Source organism: Hyperolius riggenbachi, chromosome 7 (genome assembly GCF_040937935.1).
Source record: "Hyperolius riggenbachi isolate aHypRig1 chromosome 7, aHypRig1.pri, whole genome shotgun sequence".
Classification (NCBI taxonomy): Eukaryota; Metazoa; Chordata; class Amphibia; order Anura; family Hyperoliidae; genus Hyperolius; species Hyperolius riggenbachi.
The window spans coordinates 257,285,601-257,293,485 of NC_090652.1; positions in this window are offsets into that span (position 1 = coordinate 257,285,601).

A 7,885-nucleotide genomic window follows, 5' to 3' on the forward strand; every position below is an offset into this window, starting at 1 on the left:
CAGGTCACAGAATCATTATGCTGTCCAGCAGGTGCTTCCATGGTTTTGCCCTGCAATATGGACTGTTCAGTGATCCTGTCCAGTGAAGCTGTGGTCGCAGAGTCTTATGCTTCACCCAGTACTTTGGATACTTCAAACCCTCTAGCAGAGGAGTCTGAGGCACTGCTTACCTCAGTTGGTGTTGCAGTAATATTCACTTTTCTAGCAGCTGTTTTGGAATTACAGTCTGCTCTAATAAAACTTGATGAATTTCTGCCCAGCAAAGCAGAAGCCATTGAAATATTGTCCTCGTCAGCAAGTGTGTTAGATACCTTGCCCTGTACACAGTCTGATTTAACCAATGTTGTTGAGTCCCTCTCCAGTGTTGTAACAGCCGAGGAACTCCAGCCCTGTCCTCTGAATGTTTCAGAAGTCTTGCCCTGTAACATGGATAATTCTGATTCTCTGGTCAAAATAATAGAAATCTCAGAATTTCAGTCCGGTCTGATGAGTGTTCCTGAAACCCAGCCCTGTATCCTGAAAGATTCTGGTTCTCTGGCCACTGTGGCAGAGGTTCCAGAGTCCCCTTCCTGTCCAGGGAATTCCTCAGTTTTGCCTAGTCCAGTGGGGGCTGCTGCAATACTGACTTGTTCTGCAGCGCCTCATGAGCTCCAATCCAGTGTATTAGATGAGTCTCTGTCCAGTACAGAGGTAGTTGTGGAGTCCCTATCTGGTTCAGTGCATACATCAGAAGATTTGTCCTGTCTTGTTAGTGCCCCTGAATCTGATTTGTTACTGACTTTGCTGGAATCAGCGACATCTAAGTCTGATCCTGCATTCTTGTGTAAAAGTCCAGTAGTTGCGAAGTCTAGTCATGATGACATTTTTTTGACCAGTCCTGGTTTTGGTCCTGTCTTGGCTGACCCTGAGGCTCACAGTTCCTTGACATGCCCAGAGGTTTCTCTTGTGCCAGTGTGCCCAGATGTTCTTTGTGTGCCAGAATGCCCAAGTGTGTCTAAGGTGTTAGCGTGCTCTGATGCTTCCTTAGTGGGAACATGTTCTGATGTTGCCAGTCTGCCTGCATGCCCAGAGATGGTTCTGGTCCCTGAAAGCCCTGATCTTGATGTTTGTCCTTGTGGCCCTGACTCGGGAATTGCCCTAGGTTCCATAGGGGTTCTTGATAGTTCTCCATGTAAGCCTACGGGGCGTTCTGACCTATGGGGATCTCTTTGGAGCTTCAAGGTGTTCTGGGAGGTCTCTGAGAAAACTTGTCCTGGTGCCTTGGACTGGTTCAACAGTGGGTTTTGTGTTGGTAAAGACAGTCCCGGTGGGCATTGCAAAGGCTTTGGCGTTTTTGAACGGTTCCTGGAAGGCGGTGGGTATTGCTCAGGGAGTTTCGGAGGGCTTTCTTCTGGAAATCATGGTTCTGATGGGTGTCACACTGGGGCTTGTAGTACTGATGGGCATGGTTCTGTAGGTTCTGGTTCTGATGGGTCCAGTCTTGTGGGGACTGATTCTGGGATTTGGTCTTGCCGGGCTGTCCCGGTCATCATGAATTATCAGTCAGACTGTTTTGTTGGGAATTTCAGTTTTGAAAAGCGTCTGGAATCCGCTTTTAAGGGCGGGGGTACTGTCATGATCGCTGCTGCAGCAGGTATTGCTGGAAGTAGTAGTGCTGCAGCTCAGGCAGTTCTGATTTCTTTCCATGCAAGCTGCATAGCTTTGTCTGCCTTTCCCTGCTGTCAGCTTGTGACTGATTATCATTCACCTGTGTGGGAATCTGCATGTCTGCTCCCATTGGATGAACTCAGTATAAAGATCTGCTTCCTGCAGGACTCCTCGGGTTTTCATAGCTTCAGTTTAAGCCTGTCTTGCTGTCGCTTCAGCCCCCGATCGTGTTTCTTGTTCTAAAGATACTTTGCTGGTTTTGCATCATATATTGGTTCATTGCCCATATATATGCATACCAGCACATTTATTATTTTCCTTGTATTCGTGTTACGTTGATACATCAGTGACGCTGATATATACGTACACGAACTGTTTATATCCTGTGTTCAGTTAGTCAGTTCCAGCACGTTTTGGTGGTTGCGCGTATCGTGATCACCCGTGCTGAGCTAGTTATCCTGTTCCTGGTCCTGTTTGTGGATTGCGTTCATCTCTGCGAGGAGATAACGAATCCTTCTGAATCCTGTCCTTTTACCGTTTGTGGATTGCGTTCATCTCTGCGAAGAGATAGCGAATCCTTCTGAGTCCTGTTCCCTGTATCGTTCCAGTCCTAAGTCAGTGTTCCTGCTTATGTCATATATCGGTTCATTGCCGATATATACATATGTTAGTCAGACGTTACAAATAGTTTCATTGATAGCTGTAATTGTAATACGCTAGGAAATCATACTTATTGTATATTTATCTGTGTTACGTTCATCTATCTTGATCCTGCTATTTCCTGACTATCCTGTCCTGTCTTTGTGATGCACGCCATCGCCGCTACGCATTGGCTGCCTCATTCCAGTCTGTCTTGTTGTGGACGCTTGCTGTCACTAAGTAGCGGCTAGCTAGCAAGCGTTCATTCTGTCTACCTGTCCTGATCTCCTCAGTTCTGGTTTATGCGCTCAGCGCTACTTTGCGCTGAGACGTTATAGCAAAAGCATTGTTTGTGGCTGTCGGATCTGCACCGGCTCTGTGCGCCACAATCTCCTTTTGGAGTCAGTCCTCCCCTCCACTATACTAGGGATAGCCTGTTTCCTTGTGCTAGTGTGTGTACCTCCTCCACGTCAGCTCATGCGTTGCATGCTGACTGTGGAGAATACACCACCAAGCCTTACAGTAAGGCAGAGACTAGCGCAGCAGAAGCCTGTTTTCTGCTCCTTCTATTACTGGCTCTCCTCATGTAGCATGTATTCATGCTACATGCGGTAGGAGATGCTGGGCACTAGAGCGAGTGGTGAACAAATAGACATAACCACAGCACTGTGACAAAAAGGCTGGAAACGCCTCAGAAAGTACTAGCCAATCTGCTGAATGGCTAGCTAGTAACGGGTGCACCCAACTCAATGCCTTGGCCGCGATTAGCGGTACGTACGCAAATCTGAAGTGAAAATAAACTTATGAGATAATGAATTGTATGTGTAGCACGGATATGGAATAGAATATTAGTAGCATAGAAAAACATCTCATATTGTTATTTACAGTTATATAGCTTTTTTTTTTTTAATAATATTGTATCATTTTGTTACAGTTGTAGTTTTAAAAGCACACTCAGTCTTTTAAACTATAAAACAAAGCAGAAATAATGAACTTTTCAACTCTCCTGCAGTAAAACCTTATCTCAAGCTGTTTCTTCGCTGTTTAAAGAGTAACTGTCAGGCTGCAAAAGCTAATTTAAACCTCTATTCTCCTGTGTTAAACAGTTTAGAAGGAAGCCAAAAAGGCAATACTGAAGTTAAAAATCTCTCTTACTTTTGTTGTGTGCTGAACAGCAAGGCTGTTATTCCCAAGCATCTTAAAGGACTTCCGAGGCCAAAATCTGCCCCCAAAATGTAAAAAAAGTTAACTACCTGCATGACTTTCTATGGCACGGAGGACGCCGTCCGCGCCGTTCCGCCGGGTCCCCGCCTCTCAATATGACCCCGTGGATCGGGGGGTTGGCCCTAGTGCTGCGCAGCCGCAGTAGCGGCCATGCGGAGTGCGCAGCCGCGGCCAGGGCCGGCGGCCATCTTTATACAGGCAGCAGAGCCCGACCCTGGCCGTGGGGTCGGGAGCCATTCGGGGTCATATTGAGAGGCGGGGACCCGGCGGAACGGCACGGAGGGCGCGAACGGCGTCCTCCGTGCCATAGAAAGTCATGCAGGTAGTTAACTTTTTTTACATTTTGGGGGCAGATTTTGGCCTCTGGAGTCCTTTAAGGAGGACGACAGGCCGCATAACATAATACAAAAAGCTGCTGTGCTCTCCAACCTGCTGATTCCCTCCACGATGTTATAATGCACTAATGCCACTAACTTCTCCACATCTGCAATGTAAAATAAACTACACATAGGGTAATAACGTCCAGTATATAGATAGCCTGACTCCACACACTGATGACAGTATCCAGATATCAACCACTTCCGTGGAAAATTACACCTCCGGTGGACAGCATCTGGTGAGCTCTTTGGCATTCACTACATTTGGATTGACACTGAGGGTGCACAGAGTGAGAGTTCCAGGCACGGAGGTGTAATTTTCCACGGGAGTGGTTGATATCTGGATACTGTAATCAGTGTGTGGAGTCAGGCTATCTATATACTGGACGTTATTACCCTATGTGTAGTTTATTTTACATTGCAGATGTGGAGAATTTAGTGGGATTAGTGCATTATAACATCATGGAGGGAATCAGCAGGTTGGAGAGCGCAGCAGCTTTTTTTGTATTTGATTATCCGAGATTGAACTTTCTGCAGCGATCCCAGGAACTGGTGAACTTTAATGATTGAATCTGAAACTGTGGGGCAGTGTGTGTAATTAATAAGGCCGCATAACATACTGCAAAGCATTCTGGGGCTGCTTCTCCCCAGACTACCTTGGGTCCTCCCCTTCATTTCCCTATCAAGCCCTAAGGCTGTGAGAAGTTACAGGCTCATGTTACAGCAGCCTAAACTCACAGCACTGAAAAATCACAGGGCACAAGTTCTTAGAGTATACTGCATGAGTCCGCTATTGTTCCTAGCCACATGGCTAATTAATATTCACTGCACAGTAGTGTTGTCTGGATCATGAACCATTAGGATCTTTTTTGTGAGTGAATCATCAGGACGCAGGGAGGACATGACATCACAATTGGCTTCATAGGAGACAGACAAACATGGAACCTGCCATGAGCTGTCAGGAGCATCATTCTCTGCAAATACTATATAAAAATTCTGTGAAATCCAAACGTGGACAGTGAAATGCATATGTAATGTAAGTAGAGCCAATATTTAGCTACTGATATATGTGTTTTTTTTCTCTGAGACCCTATACCTAACAGCTCCTCTTTGAAGGCCCTTTCACACTGGGGCGATTAGCAGCTGTTTACCTCTAACTGTGGAATCGCAGGCGATCACTAGTGCTTTTCAAAGCGCTAGTGTAATGGAAACTATATGGCAGTGATCTCACTGCCGCGATTGCTGGTGATTCGCGGTAAACTCAAACGCGGTGTATGCAGTGCTTTTTCATGATTTTTGAGCAATTGCAATGTTAAAAAAGCGCTAATCGCAATCGTTCGATAAAATGCAAAAAATATACAGAGAAAATACGCATTTAATGTGAGTCGTGGCAAAATACTAGTGCTAATCACTAGTGTTTTGCGATCCCCAGTGTGAGTAGGCCCTACATGCTTCAGAAAACAAAGCTGTATTTGACCCAGTGGGTCAAATAGCTCAGAGAAGCTCTTTTGCATAGATAACAACACGTTTTTGAACTCTTTCTATTACTTAGCTGTACTACAATATCACACGTTTATTTTAACCTCAGGTTTGCTTTAAGTGTAGGTTATTGGCTTTGAGAATATCTCCAGAGATTTTTAACAGAAATGTACTCTATAAAATGTATATTGCCCAAGACAAGCAAAATAGCTTAGTGGGCTGTGCTTGAAAGACAGGAAAAAGAACCGAGAGCCAAATCTGGTGTAGTATGTTTCAACCAAATATGGGAAAAAGAATTTTTATGAGAATATACTCACAAGTGTAGGTCACCACGTAGGCGACCACTATGTAGGCAGGTGGGGAGAATTATAACCTGACCCCACTCAGGTATAAAAAGTCGCTCTCTATAGAAAGAAAAATTGGGGAAACACCCCTCCACCTGAGGTGGACAAGCTGTAAGTAATGATTGGTATATAGAGGCGCCAAAATAGGATAAAATGAATTAAAAGAAAATAAAAGGAGGGGGTGGGTGGATCCACTACCCTCACATAAAATGACCAGGCTGAATTCAAGCCGTAACAGTATAAAAAAGATATTTATTAGTCTCCAAATACAATGCAACGCGTTTCACGGGCACACATCCCGCTTCATCAGGCAATTCTGAGGTAGGAGAACACAGTAACAGGTCATGCATAAGCTAGAGCGCATAAGACAGAGGCGCTCTAGCTTATGCATGACCTGTTACTGTGTTCTCCTACCTCAGAATTGCCTGATGAAGCGGGATGTGTGCCCGTGAAACGCGTTGCATTGTATTTGGAGACTAATAAATATCTTTTTTATACTGTTACGGCTTGAATTCAGCCTGGTCATTTTATGTGAGGGTAGTGGATCCACCCACCCCCTCCTTTTATTTTCTTTTAATTCATTTTATCCTATTTTGGCGCCTCTATATACCAATCATTACTTACAGCTTAGTGGGCTGAGCCAACAGCCTTTACAATAGAATCAATTTCCGTGCTAGTGACTACGTGGACACCAGCCTTGCTCAGACTTTTCGGCTGTAGAGGCCACAGCTTTCACTACACAGTAATAAAACAAAGGAAACGCTGAAAGCTCCTGCAGTATGCCTATATCCAGGGGCGTTGCAAGCCCCAAAGATCAGTGGCACATGCCATGGATCTATTCTGGAGTGCCCTGGATGTTCCCCAGGCAGAGTCAGAGCTGTGGAGTCTCTATGGGGGCATGCTGGGAGCATTGATGCTTCAATGGCAGGCATGCTGGGAGCTGGGATACATCAATGGGAGGTATGCTGGGTGCTGTGGTGCCTCTATGTGGTGCCTCTACAGGGGCATTTTGGTTGCTGTGGTGCCTTGTGCATGCAGGGAGCTATGGTTATTCTATGCCATGCCAGGAGTTGTGGGTCAGGGAATGCTGGGGAAGGGGGGTGGAGACTGCCAGACAAACTGAAAGCAGGCCAAACCACACAGCAAAAAGCCAGACCAGAAGCCAGGTAACTCTGCCTAGTTATGTTTAAGTGGCACTGCCTATTAATGTGATATGCTGCATTTATTTATTTATTGTATTGGAGAGGACGGCTTCATGCAACATTTTGCTGGGCAGGCCTACTAAGACCTCTGTTAAGTTTCATGTAAATTTGACTCCACCCAAGACCACGCCCATTTTTTTGTCTGGAGCGCCCAAAAGTGCTCCGGATCTCTTAGGTTCCTAGCAACGCCCCTGCTATATCTGTATTACTTCGAGGGGAAAAAGCATCCGTTTTCTGCAGATGCAATCTGCCCAGAACTTCCAATATCAATGCATGAGTACTTGCTGCACAAAGCAGGTGCCTTTCCTACTAATTTTTTACACCTGAAATAATCAAATAATTGTCAGAAATAATCAAATAATTGTCCCATTAGACAGTTTTGTTTGGGAACATTGCGGAATGGTTGTGTTTTCTTTTCATACATAAAAAGTATAAGGGAGCTAAAATACTGTTTGCTGTTTATCCTTGCACAATATAGAGAAAGAAACAAATTATTTTTCTCTTAACAACTGTGTAAATATAAATTTGCCCCAAGATCTCACTCCCTTTAGGGCATTTGGAATCTAATTTTTTAGTTCTAGTTTCCTTTCAAATATTTCTCCATGAATTAAAGAGACTCTGAAGTCTCATAAAATTCAGATTTTTATTTTAAAAATCACTTTATCATCATTGCCCTAACTAAAACGCTGCATCCCCGCGGCTGCACACTAACTAAATCACCCCAAACTCCCTGGGGCACATTGCGGGGAGCGCTTCCGTGAAGAGGCAGAGCTTTCGGCTACAGCTCTGCCTCTACAAGCGTCCATAAGAGCGGATCGCCGCCTTCGCTTGCCCCTCTCAGTCTTCTTTCACTGAGAGGGGCGGGGGAGGAGTAGAGACACACGCGGATTGACACACATGGAGGCAGAGCTGCAGCTGAAAGCTCTGCCTCCTCCAGCAGCAAAATCCACGACCAAGAAAGTCGTGGATTTTT